This window comes from Apodemus sylvaticus, chromosome 10 (assembly GCF_947179515.1).
Source record: "Apodemus sylvaticus chromosome 10, mApoSyl1.1, whole genome shotgun sequence".
NCBI classification, from domain to species: domain Eukaryota; kingdom Metazoa; phylum Chordata; class Mammalia; order Rodentia; family Muridae; genus Apodemus; species Apodemus sylvaticus.
In genome coordinates, this window is record NC_067481.1 from 47,814,032 (window position 1) to 47,837,928 (window position 23,897).

The window sequence follows — 23,897 nt, forward strand, 5'->3', positions numbered from 1 at the left end:
GTAAGGGTGGTGTCAGCTGGAGCCTGAGCTCTACTCGGGCCTGACTGGAAGATATTTCTGGGAGTGGATACCTTAGTGTGGGAAAATAATCGTCGTTGCCATTTTGGTTTTACAAGATAGGGTTTCATTGTGTAGTTCCGGCTGTCCTAGAACTTACTCTGTAGACCAGATTCAGAGATCCACCTGCCTCTGCCACTGAAGTGCTGGGATTAAAGGCATTATTTTAATTTTTAAAATAATCCCAGCATCTAAGGGATTGGTGTAGACATTTTCCTTTTGTGATGCTTGTGATGGAGCTGGTCACTTGACCCCTGCCTGGCTGCCCACCTTGACCTGGATGTTAAATAACGTGCACAGAGGGCCACATCCTCTCTTATGTGCAGCCTTACTTCTGGGGAAGCTTGAGGATTGGGGCAGCCTCGCTGTTTTCATAGCTCTCTGGAGCCCCCGCTCTGCCCAGAGTTGGTGCCTAGAGCCTGGTGAACTCAGGCTGGTTTAGCCACTCCCATGCCAATGGGTTTCCTTCATGCCCACCGAGTTCTCTGTGTCCCTTTCTGGCTTACCAATAGGCTCCCCCCACCCCAGCCTCTGGGAGGATAGCTACCCACCCCCCAAACCCCGGAAAGCCAGCCCACTGCCCGATGTCTAGCAGGTGCCTCCACTTCAAGGAAACTGCCCTCTTCCTCCTCCTCTTCCTCCTCCTCTTCCTCCTCCTCTTCCTCCTCCTCTTCCTCCTCCTCTTCCTCCTCCTCTTCCTCCTCCTCTTCCTCCTCCTCTTCCTCCTCCTCTTCCTCCTCCTCTTCCTCCTCCTCTTCCTCCTCCTCTTCCTCCTCCTCTTCCTCCTCCTCTTCCTCCTCCTCTTCCTCCTCCTCTTCCTCCTCCTCTTCCTCCTCCTCTTCCTCCTCCTCTTCCTCCTCCTCTTCCTCCTCCTCTTCCTCCTCCTCTTCCTCTTCTTCCTCCTCCTCTTCCTCTTCTTCCTCTTCTTCCTCCTCCTCCTCTTCTTCACCCTCTTCCTCTTCCTCCTTTTCTTCCTCTTCTTCCTCCCCCCTCCCCCATAGATCCTGGGACTGCAGCAGGGTGGGGGTCTTCTGTCACTGTGCCTTCCCCATGCCCTAGGCCACACAGTCGCAGCATTTATTCACATTATTGCCTGCTTCATTCCAGAATCATCCTGTGTCCCTGCCACACACACTAGTGTTCAGAGCAGACACAGTAGAGGTGAACCTTCTTCCCGGCGATCTTGCGGAAATTAGCAAGTAAGCAAAGAAAGACATCTGCGTCCCTAGGGAGGAATGGTGGTGACTTGGGGGACATTAGAGAAAGAAACAAAGCACTCCATGTCTAGAGAGATGAGGGTCCTTGTCCATCAACATCAAAGTTCTCAGAATGGAATGACAGGGCAGAGATGTGTGTTGACAGCAAACAAGATACTTCCCGTTGGGGAAGATTTTTTATTTGTTCTTGTTGTTGTTATTATTTACAGTGGGTTGTTTGTTGTTGTTTGGTTTGGTTTGGTTTTTGTTTTTAACCTATGAAGCAGGAAAAACATGTTTTTGAATAGCCAAGTTTAAGGTTTATTTGCTTTTTCTTTCTTTTTTTAAAATTAATTTATTTATTATATGTGAGTACACTATAGCTGTCTTCAGACACACCAGAAGAGGGCATCGGATCCCATTACAGATGGTTGTGAGCCACCATGTGGTTGCTGGGACTTGAACTCACGACCTTCGGAAGAGCAGTCAGTGAGTCTCTCCAGCCCGTTTATCTGCTTTTTTAAGACCAGATTTCTATAGTCCAAGCTGGCCTGGAAGTTACTGGGTATCCCAAGCTGGCCCTGAATTGTCAGTCTTCCTGTTTCTGCCTCATGACTGCTGGTATTACAGTCATATGTCACCACACCTGACTGTATGATATGGTAAGATCCATACAACACCTGCTATATTGTTAAAAGTGGTTACTTAAAAAACAAAAAAAACCAATGACTTCCAGAAATAGAGTAAGTTGAAGTGAAAGAAAGATACACTGAAGATGCTGATCATCTTTTCAAAAGCTGGGACAGAGACCTGGCCCCCTGGGGAGAGGCTCGGGAGGAGTTACAACGCGTATTCTAGTACACATTTCACAAGGGACTGTTTTGCCAGTGCCGAGGCTCCTGTCTGCTGGAGGGCATAAGGTGTAGGTGGGCTCTGTAAGGGAAAGGCAAGTGTTATTAGGCCATCACCTGGCACACCCAGCATGGGCCTGCCCAGCAAAGCCATGGCATTCAGCTCCTAAGGCTATGCACTGGATTTACTGACAAGTTTCCCAGGAAAAACTGGTGCTAAAAGTAAGACCAGAGCCTTAGGTTCTGATCCAGGAGCCCTCAGGGTCTGATCTAAAACTACGGCCTCTGATGGCATGGCAGAACTGTGAGTGTTCGTGGAAGGAGGAGCCTGTGACTCAGGAACCACATGGGACATGGAGAGAAGTGGCTGGCTACTTCTCTCTAGGATGCTGTCAGATAAAGACCGAAGTATAAAAACTAAAGACTTGGGGAATGATACTCAAATGGACTTTGAGAGGTGGGTGCACTGCAGGTGGCCCTCCCAAATGTGATAGAGGCAGTGATTGGCACATGTGGGGAAGGGGTTGCAGTGATTGGCACATGTGGGGGTGGGGGGTTGCAATGATTGGCATGTATGACTGTTGCAGCGATTAACATATATGACAGATGAGCTGGGAGGGAGACCACTGCTGGACTTGGATGAAGCAGCTGTTCTTAATCTTTGGAGGCACATGTGGGATGAAACACATGTGGGAATGTTTGATTGAAATGGCACCCTGTTCATTTTTAGATGGAACCCTTGTTTATGTGTGCTACTTAGAACTGAGCTCCTGGCCCTGAACATGCTAAGCAAACATTTTACCCTTGCCACATTGGGGTGGGGGGTGGGGGACAAACTTTATTTTATTTATTTTATTTGTTTTTTTCGAGACAGGGTTTCTCTGTATAGCCCTGGCTGTCCTGGAACTCACTCTGTAGACCAGGCTGGCCTCAAACTCAGAAATCCGCCTGCCTCTGCCTCCCAAGAGCTGGGATTAAAGACGTGCGCCACCAACGCCCAGCTGGGGACAAACTTTCTTTTGTCTGCAGAGCCAGGGATTGAACCCAGGGTTTCGCATGGCAGGCAAGTCCTCTTTGCCCCTTTCACTTTCACATAGAGGCAGGGTGTCTTGACGCCGCTCAGGCTGGCCTTGAGCTTAATGGATAACTCAGGTTGCCGTGGCCACGGACTCCTTTTTTCTTTCTTTCTTTTTAATAGACAGGATCTCTTTACATATAGCCATGATGGTCCTGGAACTAGCTACGTAGACCAAGCTGGCCTAGAATTCACAGAGACCAACCCACCTCTGTAGACCGCCAGCGGCTACAGTCTCCCAAGTGCCAGAATCACCAGTGTGTGCCACCATGCCTGACAATAACTCTTACAAACAAACTAGTCCTACCCATATTTATTTTGTGCTGAACCTCTTCCCACGAAGGTTTTTCTTTCTTCACTTGCTTCTGGGAGAGCATCTGTTCTATGTCGGTTTCCCTTCTCTTTTGGGACAGTGTGCACCTTTTCATCGGGGTGGCCTCTCTGGGATGGGGTGCTCATAGATGCTCATCGCGCCTCCCGCTGTGTATCTTGGGGCTTTGTTTACCTGGAGATGCTGAGATACAGAATCTGCATCCAAACCCTAAGGTTAGGCTGCTGCATTCGTAAGCATGTGAAGCAGACATTCAGTACCATTGAGGGGGGGCTACTGACTCTGTGTCCAGCTGGAGCACACACCCCATGTTTCCTCTGGAATGGCCCATGCTGCTTCTGTGGAGTGATGGGTTTTCTTTTACTTTGATGGCTTGTCAGCAATGCGGATTCTGAATGGCCTGGGATTTCCCCAGGTGTTCTTAAAGCGAATAGGGGAAGTGGAACCTCCTGATGGACGTGATTTTGTGGGGTTTTCAGGGAAAAAATAGAGGAACAATTTTCACAGGTGTCCTGTTTAGCTCTTTGTCAAGTTGACACAAATTAGTCATCTGGGAAGAGGAACCTCAGTTCAGAAAAATAGACCCATCTGGTTGCCCATAGTCAAGTCTGGGAGCATTTCTTGATTGACAGTTGCCCAGGCCACTATGGTCCTGGGTGCTATGAGAAAGCAGGGTTGAGTAAGCCTCGAGTATCAAGCCAGTCAGCAGCACCCCTCCATGGCCTCTGAGTCAGTTCTGCCTCAGCTTCCCTCAGTACACTATAGCCTGGGATACGTAAGCCCATAAGCCCTTTCGTTCCCACGTAGTTTTTGATCATGGTCCTTATTACAGCAGTAGACACCAATCTAAGGCAGTGGGTGACCTCAGCTGCATATGGGAAGAGCCTGGCAGTTAAGTGTGCTGCTTTGTGTTGCTTCAAGGTAATGGGGGGAAAAGAGCTAGAGTTATAGACAGCTAGAGTAATAATAAGCATATAATTAGTATATACTTATTATATAGTATATAGTATATACTAGAAGCAAATAAGTATATAATTATATAGAATGAAATGTATATGTGTGCTCATTTGTGAAGGGATGTGTATATATCTATGTGTGCCCATATATATGTTATACATATATGGAAAGACAGCAGAGATTGTCTGTTCCCCCTCTCCTTTTCCTCTCTCCCCTCTCCTCCTTCCTCCCTCCCTCTTATTCCCTCCCCCCCCCACTTCTTCCTTTCCCCCTTCCCACTCTCTTTTTTTTTTCCCTTCCTTTCCTCCTCCTCCCCCAGGCGAGTCTCAGACTTACTGTGTAGCTGAGAATGACGTTGACCTTACAGTCTTCAAGCCTCTACCGCAGACTCCCCAAGTTCTGGGGTTGCAGGGATGTGCTAACAGGCTGCGCTCTCTCTGCAGTGCTGGGGATCTGATGGGACAGGTGCTCTCCCAACTGAGCCACACCCTCAGCCCCTGCTGTGTGTGTGTGTGTGTGTGTGCGCGCGCGTGCGTGCGTGTGTGTGCGTGTGTGTGTGTGTGTGTGTGTGTGTGCCGAGGTTTAACCCAGGGCCCTGCACTTACCAAACAAATGATCTATCACTGTGGCACATAACTGAATTTTGAAAAATTATAAAAAACATTCCTTACAATGAAAAAAAAGAGTTGATTGCTAAAGAAAGTTAACTGCTTACTTGAGTTTAATGTTCCCCATTTGGGAAGAAGGATTTTGCAGTAGGAGTTTCTGTGCTCCTGCTTTATGCCCAGTTGAGTGGTGGTTATTTATTGTCCAGTTAGGGAAATAAGGTGACATCAGTACAGGGTGTAACAGTCCTCCTTGACGCCTTACCTCCAGAGTGGCCTGGAGGGACGAACAGGTCTAGTTTCCAGTCCCTGCACAGGAGCCGCAATTGCAGGGTGCCTCAGCCAGTGTGGCGCTCCTCCTGCAGCTAACGGCTCACTGGAGGGCTGCACCATGTTTCACTTACCTCTTTGAAGACTGTCTTGGGTTTTTGGTTTTTTTTGTTTTTTTTTTGTTTTTGTTTTTTAAATTCTGAGTGAAGCTTTTATATAGATCAGTATAGTAATGGTGTGGGCATAATTTTCTATTTTTTTGTATAAACACCACTCCGCCTCCTTTTACTGGTTACACCAGTAAAGCTGTAACCTCCTGGTGTCCTGTCCATGGGCTGCTTCAGTGTTTCCAGTTACTACTGGTGAACTGAAAGGGGAAGGAGAATATAATATACCCTTTATTGCATACATTATTATAATTTTTTACTTTTTTTTTTTTGATGTTTTGAGACAGGGTTGTAGTCCTGGCTGTCCTGGAACTCACTCTGTAGACCAGGCTGGCCTCAAACTCAGAGATCCACCTGCCTCTGCCTCTCAAGTGCTGGGATTAAAGGTGTGCACCACCACTGCCTGGCTACATTATTATAATTTTATTTTAAAATATTTTAAGGTTTATTTGTACTTGTGTGTGTGTTTGAGAGATAGAGAGACAGACAGACACACAGACTTGTGCAGGTGCCTATGACATCTAGAAGGGGGTGTCCCGTCTCCTGGAGAAGGAGGTAGAGGCAATTGTGCGCTGCCTGGTGTGAGGGCTGGGAACTGAAATTGAGTCCCCTGGAGTCCTCTGAAAGAGTAGCAAATAAGTGTTCTAAGGCACCGAGACGCCTCTTCAGCCTGTGTTTTTAAGTGCCTGGGTCCGAGTAGTGCACATGTGGAAGGTTTGACATCGGCGTCTTCGTCAAACACGTTCCATCTGGTTTACTGAGGCAGTTTCTCACCAGGTCCAGGCACCCTGGGGCAGCTCGTCTCTGCCAGCTGCTAGGCTAGGCTAACAGGTGGCTCTCCGTGCCCAGTTAGCTTTTTACATGGGCCCTCAGAATCTAAACTGCAGTCTTCACACGTGCTTAGCAAACAGGTTATGTCCTGATCCACCTCCAGCCCAGAATGGTCTATGTACTGGTAATGGTTATGGTTAACCTTGCCCTCCTCCCCAGACATGGTTTCCCTATGTATCCCAGGCTGGCCTTGAACTTTCAAACCTCAGCCTCCCAGGTGCTGGGATTATAGATGCGCACTACCACACCTGGCTTGTTGTTAATCTCTTACTGAGTCTAATTTCTAAATTAAACTTTATCATTGGTTGGTCTCTATAGGAACAAAAGCAGCATGTATAGAGTTTGATCCTATCTGTGGGTTCCGGCATCACCGAGGGTTGGGGAGTGTCTGATGCTGTCTGTGGTTTCAGGAGTTCATTTCAGGGCTAGGAACATTTCTCATGCAGAGTAATTACTGGGTGTTTAATTCTGTAAGAAACACCTTTCCAAATCAGCTGTACCTGTGGGGAGTGGAGGATGCCCTGAGTAAACGTGTATTGTTAACGCGGACACAGCCATGTCAAGGACCTGTGAGAGTTGCAAAGCCTCCCCGTCCTCATATTTACCACCTGAAGGCTGCTCAATAGAGACTTCTACTGTGCTTAGCTAAGCCTGCCCCCTTGATCCAGCTGTGCACCAGAAACTCCGCCTCCTTGTTTATCTGCATGCAATAGTCCCGCCCCCTCGACGCATCTGCACAAAATAAGCCCATCTGTTCAACTCTATTTGTGCCCGGCTGCTACAGTTTCTCCCTCAGAGGCCCCAGGTCACCTGATCCAGCTCTCCGTCCATATGTGTCTGACCCTGACTTCGTCTCTCAGCACCCCAGTCAGGCCGATCCCGGGAGCCTCGCTAGACAGTGCGTACAACCTTACAGTAAGTCACAGAATTCGAGTTGCTCACTCTACTCACTGGCATTTGGTGCCAATTTTGAGATTTTGGCTGTTCAAATAGATATTATCATCGTGGTTGAGATTTGTAATTCCCTAATAAGATATTATGATGCTGAACATCTTTTCATGTGCTCGTTGGTCATTGTACAGCTTTTTATAATTAAAAAATTAAATAACAACTAGGCATGGTGTCCCATGCCTTTGATCCCAGCACTTGGGAGGCAGAAGCAGACGGAGCTCCAAGTTCAAGGCCAGCCTGGTCTATAGAGTGAGTTCCAGAACAGCCAGGGCTACACAGAGAAACCCTGTCTTGAAAAACAAAAAATAATTTAAAACGATGTTTATTCTTGTAGAGAGAGCAGGTATACCCTGTGGTTGGGTGTTTGTGGAAGTCAGAGGACAAACTTGGGAGCTGGTTCGCACCTTTTCACTTTTAGGGCTTCAGGAATCCAACTCAGATTGCCAGCCTCGCCAGCTGGGACCTCTACCTGCCGAGCCATCCCAAGCCCTTAATCTAATAATAACAATATAATTTGCCGGGCAGTGGTGGTGCACACCTGTAATCCCAGCACTTGGGAGGCAGAGGCAGGTGGATTTCTGAGTTCGAGGCCAGCCTGGTCTACAGAGTGAGTTCCAGGACAGCCAGGCCTATACAGAGAAACCCTGTCTTGAAAAAACAAAAACAAAAAACAAAAAACAAAACAATTATCTATTAGATACTATATATATAATTATAATATTGCATATATAAAATCACAATATAACATATATAAATATATTATTATTATTACTGTTATTTATTTGTGTGTATGCACAATGTCAGGGCACGGGCATGTGTGTCACAGTATGCACCGGCACATGTGGAGGTCAAAGGACAACTTTGTGGAGTTAGGTCTGTCTTCCTTTTTGTGAGCTGTAGGGATTAAAGCTTACATTTATTTGCTCTGTGTGTAATCCATGTAGGTTTTTGTTTGTGTCTCTGCATTTATTTGATGTGTGTGTGTGCACGTGGATGTGTGCACACCAGACCTATAGCAGGTAGTGCTGAGTTTTTTCAGATGCCCCCCGTTGTTGGGGTTTTGTCTAAGCTCCACCCCACACCTACCTGGCAATAGCCAGGTATGCCCCGCCCCAGAGATCTGGCCCACTATAAGAGGGGCTACTTGCTCCTCCTCTCTCTCTTTGCTCTCCTCTCTCCCATACTCTCTCACCTCTCTGTCCCTGGGGCTCTTCCCCCCCATCCACGTGGTCATGGCCGGCCTCCACTCCCTACGCGCGCGCGCGCGCGCGCGCGCGCGCGCGCACACACACACACACACACTCACTCTCTCTCTCTCTCTCTGTCTCTCTCTCTACCTCTCTCTCTCTACCACTAACCCCCATCCCCTATTCTGAATAAACTCTATTCTATACCATGTCTGTGTGTGTGTGGTCCCTCGGGGGCAGAGGTGCCCAGGCAAGGGCCCGCCTGGACACCTTCCCCCACGCCGCCTAGCCACACTCACATAACCCCCTATACTCCCCCCTTCTTAAGCCCCTTCATCATCCTGCTGCCGAAAGTCCTCCAATGGTGCTCAAAATCCTTCACCTGTGGCTAAGAGGTTGAACTTGGAGTTCACATCTTGCGACTCACCACCACGTGCCTTTGGTAAGAATGTGGCCTCTGAGCTCAGTTTGCCCAGATATCAAGAGGAGATGCTAAGAACCGACTCCGAGGTTGCTTTGAAATGTAAAGGAGGTGTTTATTTAATGCTCTTGGCACTGAGCTCGGTACAGTAAGCACTGCTGAATGGCAGATCTTCTAACCAATAACAGGCATACCTTTGGTGTCCTCTATGTTCTAGTCCTGTGCTAATCTTGAGCCTCAGCCTCTGTCTGGGGCAAGCGGGTGAATGTGCAGATGGGCTTCCGCAGACACCTTTACTCACCCATGCAGTGTCATGATCCTCCAGGGCTGACTGCTCAGGGCTGAGGATTCATTAATCAAGTTTCTGGGAGTAGTAAGAGACTCAAGAAAAACCAGAAAGTGACCAGGTGGGCAGAGTCCTCTTCAAAGTAGCTCTAGATGTTCAGGCTCCTGGCACCTCTGGAGATGGGCCTAGTTGGTTTGGTTGGTTGGTTTTTGTTGTTCTGTCCTGTTTTGTTTTGAGTTAGGTTCTCACCGTGTAGTCCAGGCTAGCCTAGAATTTGCAGCCCCGGCACCTCGGCCTCCTGAGTGCTTGAATTATACCTGTAGCTCCATGCCCACCAGGGGATTTACTTTACTTTTTAACTGTGTATGTATGTGGGGATGGGGAGTGCACATGAGTGCAGGTGTCAGCAGAGGCATCTGATCCCCTGGAACTGGAGTTACAGGCAGTTGTGAGCCACGTGGGTGCCAAGACACTGAACTCAGGTCTTCTGTAAGAGCCAGACACACTCTCAACCCCTGAGTCACTGTCTCTCCAGCTCCGACGATTGGCTTTTTGATGTGGCCTTGCATCAAATCCCTTGTCCCCTTTAGGAAGGTCATATGGCCTGTCTTTTTAGCTGATTCCTCTTCCAGTATATATAAAAAATGCCCCTCTTTGGGAAACTCCTAAAAGTGGAAAGGAAAGGCCTAGGAATTGGGAGCTTGGAGTTGGGCGCCCGGGCCTTCATGTGGAGTCCCTTGTGCGGAGCTCAGAGGAACAGCCCGGGGGATGTCACATCTCCAGTTTGCAAATGATTTCTCCCATTCTGTGAGGTCTCTAATCACCTTGATACTGTCGCATGGGTTTTTTGTTCTGATAAAGTTCAATTGTCTTTCTGTCATTGTGCTCCGTTCTCAGTGTCACACATAAGGTGGTGAGTGTGGAGTAGTGGGAGGCACAGGCTGGGGCTCGGGACATGATGCCAGCTGTTCCTGTGTAAAGATACACACCAGGAGGGGGGTAGGGGGTGGGGGTGGGCAGGGCCCAGGGATGGCTGTGAACTCCCAAGTGACACTGGGCTTGATCCTGAACTGTCTGAACAGAGGGCTCAGCCTCCAGAGGCTGGCCGCATAGGATAATAGGTTGACAGAAGTCTAGAGAAGTAGTGATCTTCTCAGACTTATTTCTGGGCCCAAGAGGGACAACTATAGCATTGCAGCAAGCTCGCAAACGTCCCTGTTGCCTGACTGGCAGGGCTGATTCTTCTCAGCCACTTGCAAGTTGAGACTGCCTACCTCCTCAGTAACATGTTTCAGTCTGCAATCTGCCCTGGCCTTTGGCCACTTCCTGCCCCCACCCCCACCCCCTCAGGTTCTGAGAGCCCCTGGCAGAGTGTTTCGAGGGTGCTTGTCAACTCCCTCCTCTCCCCTCCCCTCCCCCAGCTCTCAGGTTTATTGTCTTTGTTAGGAGTGGCCAGGTCTTCCTGGAGGAGAGGCATGGGGGAAGCCCCAGGGTTCAGCCTCACCCAAATCAAATTAGACCACTGTGGCAGCCCTGGGGCACCCAGCAGGTGGCTGCAGCTCTCTGGGGTTGGTCTCTTTGTAAGAGAATAGTCATCCTGTCATCCCCATGGGCATATGTGAGTGCCAGCTATCAGCTTGTGGCAAATGCCCAGCGGGCAGGCAGCACCAATAAGGCTTTGCCACTCCCTCTTTGGTAGCTCAGGGTCCTGTTGAACATGTACATGTGGTTTTACTTTGTGGGAGCTTATTAAAAAATAACCTTGAAAACTCCTGACTAGGCACCACTGGTTTTGTTTGGTCCCCACCCACCCATTCAAGTCCTATTCTGGGTAGCCCCCACAGCTGCATGGAGCCGAGGCAGCTGACCCCGAGGATGCCCATGGTGGGCACCTTTGTTTACTTGGGGTCCTAGGTAGCCCTCAGAGACGTGGACAGCTGGCTCCTCAGCAGCATGGCACTTAACCTTGGTGCTGGAACAGAGAAACGTCTGTTTGTGTTTCCAGGAACGAGGGGACAGCTGGCCCACAGATAGCAGGCTAGGTCAGCTGAGGGTTGCCTTGGCGGCTTTAAGCAAACAGCCAGAGCCAGGGCGGAAGAAGGATGGAGAAGGGCCTGGTGGGACTGAGAACAACCTGAGAGCTGGTTTCTAGCCGAGGCTACTCGGAAAGGTGCAGGTGAGGCAGGCGACTCAGGGACCTGGGGGCCACCAGCAAGCTACCGGCCTCTACCCGGCAGGTAAGGAGAGGGGGCTTCCTTTCAGGGGTTTCTGTCTCCTGGTGAGTTCTGTTTGGCTCCTTCAATAAGCAGTACCCAGGTGGGAACTAAAATCAGATTGCCTTTGCAGAAATTATGTCGGCCTGGGGCTCTCCAGGTCCCATAAGTCACGTACATGGAAGTGGGGTTGTATTTCTGCATGAAGAGTCCCAGGTGTGGTGGCTCATGCCTGCAATCCCAGCACTCAGGAAGCTCAGGCAGGAGGATTGTAGAAAGTTTCAGACTCATAGATTATATGGTAAAACTGGAGACAGAGATACACAGAAGGGAGATACACAAAGAGAGGAATACACAGAAGACACACACACAGAGGACAGAGGACAGGGGTGGGGGTGGGGGAGGGAGAAGAGACAGATAGGGGAGACAGGGAAAGACAGAGAGAGGGGAGATAGACATAGATGCACAAAGAAACACAAGACACACATACACAGAGACACACTAAGACAGACACACAGACACACATATAGAGACATGTACAAAGACACACACACACACCCAGACACAGACACAGAGACGGACACATACAGACAGCATTAGTACACTTTAGAGTATGTCTCAAGCCAGGTTGTGGTAGCCCCTGGGAGGACCTAGCATTTTCTGGGCAGAGGCTTGCTTTCCCTGACATGATGTTATTCCCGTGACTGTTGAGCCAAACTCTAATCCCATTTTCATATTTATGTATGCTACTTCTTGACAGTCTGGTTAATTAATGTTCTTATTTTGTTTACTGGGGCTTTTCAGATTATGTTTGTTCACTCAGTGTGTGTGGGTATGCATGGGCATGCAACAATATATGGCAGGTTAGAGGACAGCCTGCAGAAACATTTCCCCTCCCTGCGTCATGTGGATCCCAGGGACTGAACCTAGGCCATCAGGCTTGGTTGCAAGTAACCTAACTCACTGGCTCATCATGTAGGCTGTGTGTGTGTGTGTGTGTGCGTGTGTGTGTGTGTGTGTGTGTGCGCGTGTGTGTGTGTGTGTGCATTCAAATGAGTGTGTGTACTTGTATGTTACGTGTGTGTGCCTGCAGAGCCCAGAATTCCTTGTCCAGTGTCTTTTCTTGTTTCTCCTTAGTCTTTCCGGCAGGGTGTTGACTAGCCAGTGTGCTCTGGGGATCCGCCCTACTCGTCCGCTCTGCCAGCACAGTGGCTATAGATCTGTGTGCCGCTTGATACCACACACCCTGCTTCTTAAGTGGGTGCTGGAGATGTGAAGTTGGCTTCCTGCTTCTGCAGCAGTCCCTGTACAGCCGTCCCCCAACCCCCATGGCTGCAACCTAAAGCAATGCGGCGTGAGCGTGTTTTGAGATATTGTGTGGCTCTATACTGTGTAGGGAAAATACCTGATCTTATGGTTAAGACATAGCAAATGTAGCGGTGATGTGCCGTCTACATTCACAACGAGGGTTAATAGAACATTCAGTTGTAAGTTAATGAAACATTTTTTTTTCTAATTCAAATCCGCAGATCCTTGTCTGATGCCCCGGGGGATGCAGTGACCAAGGGTGGCTGTTTCATGCTCCCTCCCTCTGCTCCCCGCCTTTCTCCTCTTGTCCGATCCTCTCCCTGCATCTGACTTTCTTTCCTTTAGAGGCAGTGCTACTGTGTAGCCCAGGTTAGCTTCAAACTTGTCATCTCCCTGCTTCCTTCTCCTGAGGGCTACGGTGACAGCTGTATACCCTTTTGTGTATGTGTCAACTGGGACCTTTTTGTCCCAGAAATCAGAGCCCTTCCTTGGCCCTTAGTACTCCAGGAGATGGAGGGACACTGTAGAACACCTTATACATTAGTGCACATAGTCAAAGGGACCCATGGTGCCCTGAGTCCCCACCTCCCTGACAAGACTGAGTTCTGCTATCCTACTGTCCTGTGGGTTGAACTGTGTCCCTCAAAAGGATACACTGATGTCCTACCTTTCAGTGCCTCTGCGTGTGACTTTTACTTGCCACAGGGTCGTTCCAGTTGTAATTACTAGACTGAAATCCTGGAGTGAGACACTGATTCTAGCATACTTGTAATCCCAAATCCAGGCGTAGGGAGGAGGAGGGCAGGTTCTGGGCTAGTCTGGGCTATACAGTAAGTTCTGGGCCAGCCTGAGCTATATGAGAGCAAGCTCCTGCCTCATAAACAAAAACAGTACAGGCTGGGAATGTAGCTTAGAGGGCCGTGGGTTCAGTCCCCAGTACAAAAGAAAACAGTCAGACTGAGGCCGGGGTTAGAAAAGCCCAGAGAAGGCACATTGGGTTCTGGCTTCAGCAGTGGGGATTGGAGGAACAGGGGAGGGAGGAGAAGGGGGGGGGAGAGAGGAAAGAGAGGAGAAAGAGGGGAGGGGGAAAGAGGAGAGAGATAGGACAGTTGTGTGAAGATAGACGAGAGGCTGAACAGATATGCAGTGCAGACAGAACTTAGAAGCTTGCAGCTTCAAGCACCACTGGGGGACACCTTCTGTCCCTGAGATTGCAGGTGCATGTGTGTGTGTGTGTGTGTGTACACGTGCGTGCACACACGTATGCATTAGCAAAACCGCTTACAGATCACCAGAGCATGGCTCCAGACCCTTTCTGGTCAGTAAGCTAACCCAGCCCCACTCACACCCTGCTTTTAGACTTGCCATAGCAACTCTGTGGTTACACTCCTAGGACACAGCTATGGTCTGGTGCCAGCAGAAACAAGTGCTATTTTGGGACTGGAGGGTGGCCTGCACTGGCCGGCACTGGCCCTCGCGGCTTCCCTCCTGTACCGTCACAGGTGATTCTTGCCCACGGAGTGTGGGTACTGTGATTGCTATGTCCCTGCCTGCCCAGTGTCAGGTTTTTTAGAAATGACAAAAGCAAGCTGTACCTCTGGGGACCCTCGAGCAGAGCTTGTAGCGTGAAAGGAGAAGGAAGAAGGAAAATGTCTCACATCTCATTCAGTGGAAGCTTTTCACTCTGGGAAGAAAGTGTTTGTTTCAAGTTAGACAAAGAGGAAGGCTGGGGCTTGGGGTCACTGGCCTGGGCATCCCAGCTCCTTAAAGAATCTAAGGATTAAATAAAAAAAAATATTAAGGTGTCTTGTGAGTGCCCGGTGGGAGGCCTGTGGGACTGTGAGAAAAGTTGCCTCTGCCAGGCCCCCAGCACCTGAGCTGCTACTGAGGCCTGGTCATAGTCAGTGCTCGGGGATCTGTAGGCCGATGGTGCAGAGGCTGCATGCCGCTCTGTGCTGCTTGGGCAAGAGGATAGTGATGGCCGCTTTGCTTTGTGACTAAGTAGGGATGGGTCCATCAGGGGTCCAGCATTTACTGCTCCTTGAAGGCCATGGGCGGAAAGGCATAGGAGGCCTAGCATGGCTGAGGCAGGCAGGGAGCAGCTGCCTGAAGAATGGAGCAGGGCCCTTGAGGACAGGTAGGGCCTCTCACCCGTCTACATGCCCTAAGTCTTCCTTCAGAGGTGACTGGAGAACCAAGCTCCCTCTTGAGAAACCTGCGCCCAGGCTGGTCCGTTCTGCCGTCATTCTCATATCTGTCTGTCTCCTCTCTTCATATCCATGCTTAAATACATTATAATCTCTAAAGCCAAAAATAAATATTTTTGGAGACAGTGTCTTACTATGTAGCATCGGCTGAAATGGAACTCACTATGTAGACCAGGCTGTCCCTGAATCCATGGGCGTCTACCTGCCTTTGCCTCCCGGGTGCTGGCATTAAAGATGTGTATCATCACACCTGGGCTGGTGTAGCATTGTTTCAAATATGTATTTATTGTGTGTGCCTGTGCTGAGGCACACATTCAAAGGCATTTATGTGGCGGTCCTAAGGTATCATGAAGGAATCAGTCCTCTCCTTCCTCCATGTAGGGTTGGGGATCAAAATCTGGTCATCAGGCTGGACGGCAAGCCCCTTTACCCACTGAGCCATTTCGCTAGCCCATTAAACCCTTTCCTTAACCGTTAGGAGTAGTGGTTCTCGCCTGTGGTCCCAGTGCTCCGGAGACGGAGCGAGGAAGAGTGCAGTGAGTTTGAGGCTAGCTTGTATTGTAGCCTGGGCTATAGGGAGAGACCTTGTCTCAAAGAAAGGGGGTGGGGGAGGAAGGGAAGGCAAATTAAAGAAAGCAACAAGAAGTGTCCTTCTCTATAAACGCCAACTTTTCTTCATTAGATTGAAAAAAAAAAGTCACTAATAATTCCAAATGGCACCCTGCCGCTTTAACAGTGTGTCCTCCATGTCACAACACACACACACACACACACACACACACACACCCCTACCTCTGCCTGAGTTTCTTCTGCCGCCAGCCTTTCTGTGTTCCCTTTTCCAGGTCATCTGTCATTTTGACATTAACTGTGACCTTGCGCCTGGATGTATTATTGATCATTCCTCAAGCGTCTGGGTCCTTTCTGCGCTCTAGTTGGTGTGAACCACCTGCCACATGGCCAGAGGCAGGACAAGAGAGACCAGCTCAGAGCTGGGTCTAGGCATGCCAGGGGATGGGGTGGACAGACACACACGCGCGCACACACACACACACACACACACACACGCGCGCGCGCACACACATGCACACACACACACACACACACAGAGAGAACTTTAGAAACGTTAAAGCATGAGCTGGAGACGGTTCAGTGACTAAGTACCTGCTATGTAAGTGTGGACTTGAATTCAGATTCCCAGAACCCATATAAATGCCAAATGGATACGGAGCCCACCCCGCACCCCCACCCCACCCCGCACCCCTACCCCCGTAATTCTAGCCTCTGAAGATGGAGACAGCTGATTCCCAGAGTAAGTTGTCTAGAGAGACCAGGCATATTCGATGAACTCTGGGTTTGAGACATCTAACCAAGTTCAGGGTTATAGAGGGTGACTCCTAACACCAGCCTCGGGCCTCCACACATGTACAGTCCCATACATGTCACGTACTCACACCCACATACATGCATACTCCACGTGCACACACAAAGTGAGGGGAGAAAGAGGGCTTAGTAGGTAAAGGTGCTTGTCGCCAAGCCTGATGGTTTCAGGGGAAAGCAGAGAGTTGACCACAGTGGCCCTCTGACCTCCACAAGCAGGCTGTGGTACGCATGCGCCCACATGTGTGTGCATGCACATACACCATAAATAAATGAAGTTTTTTTTTTTTTTGAATTCAGGGTAGGGTCGCATATACTCTTAATCCGAGCACTTGGGAGGCAAAGGCAGGGAGATCTCTGAGTTTGAAGTCAGCCTAGTCTACAGAGTGAGTTCCGAGGCAGCCTTGTCTCAAAACAACAACAACAAACAGTCCCAGGTGAAGGAACAGGGGTGAGGGGGAGACATGGCCGAGCACCTGGAATGTGTCCCGATGCTAGTGCCTAAAATGTGATTGTTGGTTTTAGTTTTGATTTTGGAGGCAGGATTTCTCTGTGTAACCCTGATTGTCCTGGAATTGGCTCCATAGACCAGGCTAGACTCAAAACTCAGAGCTCTACCTGCCTCTGCCTCCCAAGTGTAGAGATTAAAGGCGTGCACCACCACTACCTGGCTTAAAACCCGATTTTTAAAAGGCAACACTGCAGGAGTATTCTGGCCTAGCTCACTTCTGAGTGCAGCTTGGGCTTTTTGCCCTATGGTTGTGTGGAGCCACAGAAATTTTTGAGTACACCCTGACCTATATTACTAAAGATTTTTCTGGTACAACATGAAGGGTTTGGCTGCAAGCCCTAGGGGGCCTAAAGTCTGACTAAGAAGCACTGCTACGGGGTGTGTGTGTGTGTGCACGCCAATGCAAAAAAAAGGAGGCAGATCTGGCTGGAAGCATAATGACAGGGCAAAGTTTTGGGACACTGGCCAGGTCAGACACCAGCCCCTCTGCGGCTTTGCCTCATGTTGAATCTTTGGTGTTATTCCAGGGTACTTGAGTGAACAGGGTTTTGGGGTTCAGGACAGGCCTTGGAGCCTCCCTATCTGACTCTTCCTTCTCCCATCGCAGCATGACAGGTGGGGATGTTGGTGTCTGGGCTCCCCTTATCTCAGACCTGTTCCCATTTCCTGGTATAATAACAGAGCAGATGTCAGGGCCAGTTGCTAAGGATTCCTGGAATATTAATGTTTCGGCGTAGAGTGAAGGGTGTTCACACAGTGCCCAAGGCCTCAGCAAGCCCTAGTGCCTGATAAGGATTCTTTTGTTTGTCCTAGCTTTCCCACTATCCCTGTCCTGCCCCCCCTCCCCCCATCTCTTCCTCCTCCCATCTTCCTCAGCCTATGCATAGCGGTCTATCTTGTGGGTGACAGACTTGATAACAGCAAATGTGCTCCCTCTCCCCCTCCCTCGCCAGGGCAGACATGACTAATAGATCACAGCATTCTTCCTAAGGGAGCTGGATGGGGTCTACAACAACTGGTTCACCACACAGCTCCCTAGGCTCTGATTTTGGACTCAGGATGAAGTCTTTTTCCTAGTCTTTCAAAAATTACCTGCTTGGTCTCTAGCCCTCTTACCCACTTCTTAGGGTTAATCTTGTTATGTGATAGGGGGCGGGGCAGGCCTTTGTCTCACATTTACTTCCTACACCCAGATGTTTTGATTTTTCCACAAGTGGAAAATCAAACCTGACCTGGTAAGGGGTTTGGTTGACGGTTAAGATCAAGGGTAAATGGTTTTATTTGCCAAATGCTACTTGTGTGAGTTATGATGCATTGCCACATTAATCCGCAAAATGACCATCCCTAGATCCTGTGGCTCAACACAACCAAGCCCTCCCTGGACCTGTCGTCTGGGTAGTTCTGCCACCCATGCGGGTCACGTGTTTCATTTGAAGTATCATGATTCAGTGACTCAAGCTTCTCTCTCTGTGGCTGTTAGGAGCCCGGCCTGCACTGCTGGTTGCTTACCCTGGCTTTTGTGTTTGAGCGTTCCCACCACATAGGCCTCGCGCTCTTCTCCCACACGCCTGCCTCTTTCTGGTCTTCCTGTATAGTTTTCCTTTCTTCTCACATAGAAATGATATGGCCTGACTTGGAGATGTGTTTCTCAGGGAGTCTCTTCACTCATGATGCCATTTGAGGCACAGGCCCTGGCCAAGCAGATCAGCTGGTCTTGGGCTCAGAGTCTGTCCCTTGCTCGAGTTCTCTGAATATTCTGGAATTCATAGGCTTGACTGTGTGAGCTAAAAAACCCCTGAGAAGAAATCAAGGAACTGAGCACTCCAGGTTGAGAGTGAGCATAACTCAGCTGCCACTGCTTGGCCCGTGCCCTTCCCAGCCCTTGGTAGGACAGCCTCTCGGTGAGTGTGTCTTGCTTCTGGAAGGGCAGGTTGTTTTGCCCTCCAGGTATGGTATGTGTCAGAGACAGCTGTCATTGGGTGGTTTCCACCCTGACCTAGCTCTGGTGAGTTTGGAGATTGGGGAGGTCATCAGAACCCCAGGACCAATGGTGGGAAGGGCTTTTTTTTTAGAAGAGGTCACCCCTCACTCCTTTTATATGAGCTTTTCCTTTTGGTTTGCCTGCTTAGTTTTATGGTGCTGGGCGGTAAACAAGGGTCTTATTCCTGTGCTTTACCATTGGGCCACACCCCTACCCTGAACTCCTTTCTATAGAACACCCTGCTGACTAGCTCTTACAGTACCTGCCAAGACCCATTCAACTCCAAAGATGCTGAAGCCAGCACTGGTCCTACCAACTCTGAGCCACACAGACAGAAGCCATTAAAGTAGATGCAAAGATTTTGCTGCCGGGATTGGGGGGGAGGGGCGAGATAAGTGATTTGGAATTATATACTGTTGAACCCAACTAACTGAAGACCTATAGCTAGCCCTTTCAAAAGCCACAAAATTGACATCAGGCTGACAGGACCCAGCTGCCTCCAACAGATTCCCTGCTCCCCAATCCCCCATGAACAATTCTAGACTCACTTCAGAGATGAACAATTCTAGACTCACTTCAGAGAGAGCAGGCAAGAGGCCCACGACTCACAGCTCTGAGTGGCTGAGAATGCTCCCGGAGCCAATCTGACTCAAAATGTGTGTCCCAAAAATGCACACTCTACATCTCTTTCGAGAACTTCTCCTAAGGAAGTTATCGGAGATGGCCACCAAGATAGATCTCAAAGGATAGCCATTTTTGTGTTGAGTATGTAAGAAAATTCAGACGACCCGGTGATGAACTATATCTATAATACTATATCTCTAAAATCATAAAGTCACAGTGCTAAGGAATTTTGGAAAGCACAGGATAGCAGTAGCCTGATAAGCCAGGAAGGCAGTAAGAGCCCAGTTAGCACCTGTGTGTAAATCCCTAGGAAAACTCCTGACTCCATTAAAGATGCTGGGCGATGTCCTGGGAGAGGGGGGCATTGGGGGTGATGGTCACATTGGTGGTGCTTTTCCTCTTGGGTGTTATGAGGGGAGTGAGCCTGTTGTGGCATGCGCTCGTGAAGGTCAGAGGACAACTTTTGGGAACTGGTTCTCTGCACTGTGTAAATCCTGGGTATCAAATTCAGGTTGTCAGGACTGGAGGCAAACACCTTTACCCACAGCCAGCTCTCTGCCTCTTGCTTCTATCGTGCAGTCCAGAAAATGGAGCTCTCAACAGGACAAGTCTATGGGGACTTGGGCAGTAAACACCTAAGAGGGCCGGCTTTTTAACTTTGGAGCGAACCTGATACCTCAGCCACAAAGCATTTGCCTTTACAGATCTCGCTCACCATTGCCGGGGGTGGGGGTGGGGGCTTATGAACCTTCTGCCCCCTAGGAACTTTCTGAGGAAGTTGGCATAAGCCACTCCTGTCCCTGCCTGCCCTCAGCACCCCAGAGCCTCCACCGAAGGGCCCCTCAGTGTGTCTACTAGATGCAGCCTCTACTTGTCTAGTCTCAGCCAGCAGGGGATGGGAGACAGCAGGAGGCAGCTGCTTCCCAACAAAGGGTCCCTGGGTGCTCCAGCCCCTCCAGGGAAATCAGCCGAGCTGTCAGACAGAGCCATTCACTGCCACACAGACAACCTATGGGGGAATCCTGAGGAACAAACTGCCTATGAAGCAACTAGTCACAGAGCCTGGCCAGAGCCTGGCCTGTCTGCTCTTGGCACAGCTGATGTTCTGGTTAAATGTCTTTTATTTGGAAGAGCTGTCCATGAAACACAGCTCACCTTACCAGATAGTCCCTGCCTGCAGGGACTATACCTGTTCTGGGCAACAAGGTATCGAGAGGAAGGACATAGGGCCCCAGGAGCCACAGTGTAGAGGCAGACTGGATAGGCATGCCGTTGCTAGGTCAGGTAAGGACCCCTGAGCTAATCTCCAGGGTCGAGGGGTGTGCCCCACCCCAGCACTCTTGGCTGGGGCTCATCTAACGTGCACAGATACTACGCACATCACACACACTCAGACGTGCCTCTAACCTCTTGCCTGTCACAGCTAAGATGACCTTAGAGACCCCGTGTGCCATCTCTCCTGGTTAATAGAGGGAGTGGCCAGAGCCCCATACAGTCGTCTTCCTGTCTACTCGCTGCTGTTCCCCTCTGGGCTCGGTTAGCCTTCCCTCCTGAAGAGGTGGGCTTGCCTTCGTGATTCCTCATCTCCTGTGAACTTTTGTTCCCTCGTAAATTATTAACAGCTAGGCATGGCACACATTTAACATACACAATACTGTGGATGGAAGCTGGAGGCCCCAATTTTATGTGTGCATGTGTGTGTGTTGAAGGGTATGGTGTGGTGTGTGTGATTGTGTGTGTGGGGGGGGTATGGTATGGTGTGGTATGTGTGTATGTGTACGTGTAGTATGGTGTGTGTGTGTTTTTGAGACAGGGTCTTTCTAATGTAGTCCAGGCTGATCTTAAACTCTTAAGAATGTGTGAGCTGAGCCTGGCGGTGGTGGTGCATGCCTCTAATCTCAGCACTTGGGAGACAGAGGCAGGTGGATTTCTGAGTTTGAGGCCAGCCTGGTCTACAGAGTGAGTTCCAGGACAGCCGGGGCTACACAGAGAAACCCTGTCTTGGAAAAAACAAAACAAAACAAAACAAAACAAAACAAAAAACCCCAAAAAACAAAAAAACAAAAAGAATGTGTGAGCTGTAGTTCTCCCTCAGCGGGGACCAGGGCAGGCATGTTGGGTGGTATATATACAGTTTCATTGAGGGACACTTAGAGGGGGTGCGGTGGCATGGTGAGGCTCTAACCAGTTGCCAAGTCAGGGAGTTGGCTGCCAGCTCAGTCCAAAGAGGTTTGGCAGACCCAAGCTGGCTCTGTGGCAGGTTCCTAAAAATGGGCCTCCTCGCTGTCCCCCCCCCCCATCTGCCCTGAGGCTGCTCCCTGTGGAGCATGGACAGCTGTGCTTTCAGAGGTGCCAGCCACAGCCTAGGGTGGGAGCAGGCGTCCCTGCGCTCTTGACTCTCACCTTCACTCCGAGCACCTCTGTGGGTACTCGGCTGTGGATTTACCCTCCAAACGCCCCGCGCAGTCGGCGCCGTGACTCCAAGCCCTGGAAATGACCGTCCCCCATCCATCTCTCTTGATCTCCCTGTAGTAGTTTTTTGGACTGTGGGTGTCAGTCCGGCCGTGGCTCCCATCTCCTCATCCTGTAAGTAGACTGAAGAAGGCCCTGGCCTCCCTCCCAGGGCCTGCAGCCCTGACATAACTCCCTCCGTGCATCTCAGCAGCGGGAGTCAGGTACAGGCATGCAGAGATGCATACAGGGCATCTGCCGCTCGGGTGCAAGTGATGCTGCAGCAGCCCCAGGGAGGTCAGTGACTTGTTCTGCACATTTAGTAATTTGCACAATACCCATTGTTTTTGTTTTTTGGGGAGGTTTGGTTTTTTGGTTGGTTGGTTGGTTGGTTGGTTTTGATGTTTGATTTTGGGGTTTTTTGTTTTGTTTTTTCCTTCTGTGGGCCTTTGGCCCTCACCTTCCTCACTGCCACAGAGGCCCTCTGTGCTTAGGTGGAAAGCGGCAGGAGGTGGGGAGGCTGCTCCTGGAAGCGAAGGCAGCGGTGGTGTGGTCCTTTAGCCTCCTAACCCATCTTCTCATCTTCTAACGGAAAGAGTCATGATTCCCCTAGGAAGGTCAGAAGCCCAGACTGTGTAGACATGCAGTGGGTTAGGGGACAGAGGACATCAGTCTAAGGGGTCCCTGGCTTGTGGCCTAAATCTGTGGCACTAGGAAGTGGCATGGAGGAAGGCAGTGCATTCCTTCTTAGAGATGCTCTGGAGGGCTTGAAGCTCTGAGGGGCATCTCCACCTTCTCCTAGCTCCCGTTCAGTCTCTGCTGTAATGGAGGTAAGGCGTCAATACCCAGGCCCTCGCCCCTTTCCCCTGCTTGTCCTCACAGCCTTCAGTTTGGAAGCTTCTACAGAAGATAAGGTCTTCCCAGTGCAGAGCCCAGAGGTTCCCTGGCCTGTTCCTGCCTTCCAGGGAACCCCAATTACTCCTCTGCCTCGGTAGAGTGGCCAGCAGAGCACACAAGCTACCTCCCTTCTGTGTCCAGCCACAGAGGAACTAGGTAGCTTGTCAGGCTCAGAGGCTGCCACCCCGGACGCATTGGGCTGGGCGCAGCGCCCCCTGCAGGTCAGGGGCAGAACTGGGCAGTCTGTGTAGACCCTGTCTACCTGGATCATACAGCCTTTCCATTTCTCGACCCTCCCAGAATGTTAGAAAGGAAAAAGAGCGTATGAGTTGCATGTTTTAAATATTTACTTTGAGCAGAGTAACGCATTTCACACGCTGGTAGCAGTGTGACCACACTGTTCACAAGCTAACAGAAACTGAAACAGAAACAAGTCCACAGTGCACCAGAGCTGGGCACGGGGCACAGGTTTAAGTGTTAAATGGACACGGCTCTCTTACTTTTGTATTTGATTGGCTTATTTGGGGGAGCAGCATACGTGGCTGGGGGGCACACGTGTGGAGGTCGGAGGACAACCTGAAGGGGTTGGTTCTCTCCTTCCACCATGTGGATCCCAGGAATCAAACTCAGGCCATCAGGCGCCTTTATGCAATGAGCCATGTCTCCATCCTTGAGCCAATCACTTTTGCACCTGCCTGTTTTTCACGACTATATTAGCGCCATTTGGGAGAAGGAGCAGAGGTTCCTGGTTTGCCAACAGAGCCTCTGTGCCTGGCTGGCTGAGGGTTCTTTACCAAAGTGTGGACCATGGTGGACTGGAAAGCTCGGCTCCCTGGATGAGGCTGTGAGATGACAGTGGGGGTCTAGGCTTGTACTGCATGGCCAGTTAGCTCTGGCCCACACGCTGCCCCCTGGTGGTCATCATGGGCGTGGGCCACATTGATCTGGAAGAGTTCTCTTAAGTGTGGTTCAGGGATCCTTGAGGGTCCCCAGCACTTTTCAGAGATCCCCAACATCAAAACTATTTTCTACAACCTAAGACTCTGCCTCTTTCACAAACGTGGACACTGGAGAGTACTCAGATGTGGTTTCAGAAGCTGTGCTGGAACTATTTTTTAAGAAAGTGCCATCTGTTGAGTTTTG

At 50.0% G+C, this 23,897-nt stretch overlaps 1 protein-coding gene across 4 annotated transcripts in view; it reads left to right on the forward strand.

The window, feature by feature from the left end:
• Rph3al (rabphilin 3A like (without C2 domains)) overlaps positions 1-23,897 on the forward strand; it is a 136,849-nt gene that overhangs the window by 32,187 nt on the left and 80,765 nt on the right. For 2 of the 4 annotated variants that reach the window (XM_052195378.1, XM_052195382.1), the window contains exon 1: positions 11,019-11,422. The exons of the other annotated variants lie outside the window; for them this stretch is intronic. The gene's annotated coding sequence lies outside the window, so the exon portion shown is untranslated. Of the gene's footprint in view, positions 1-11,018; positions 11,423-23,897 lie in introns of those variants that run through there. 4 annotated transcript variants of the gene reach the window in all.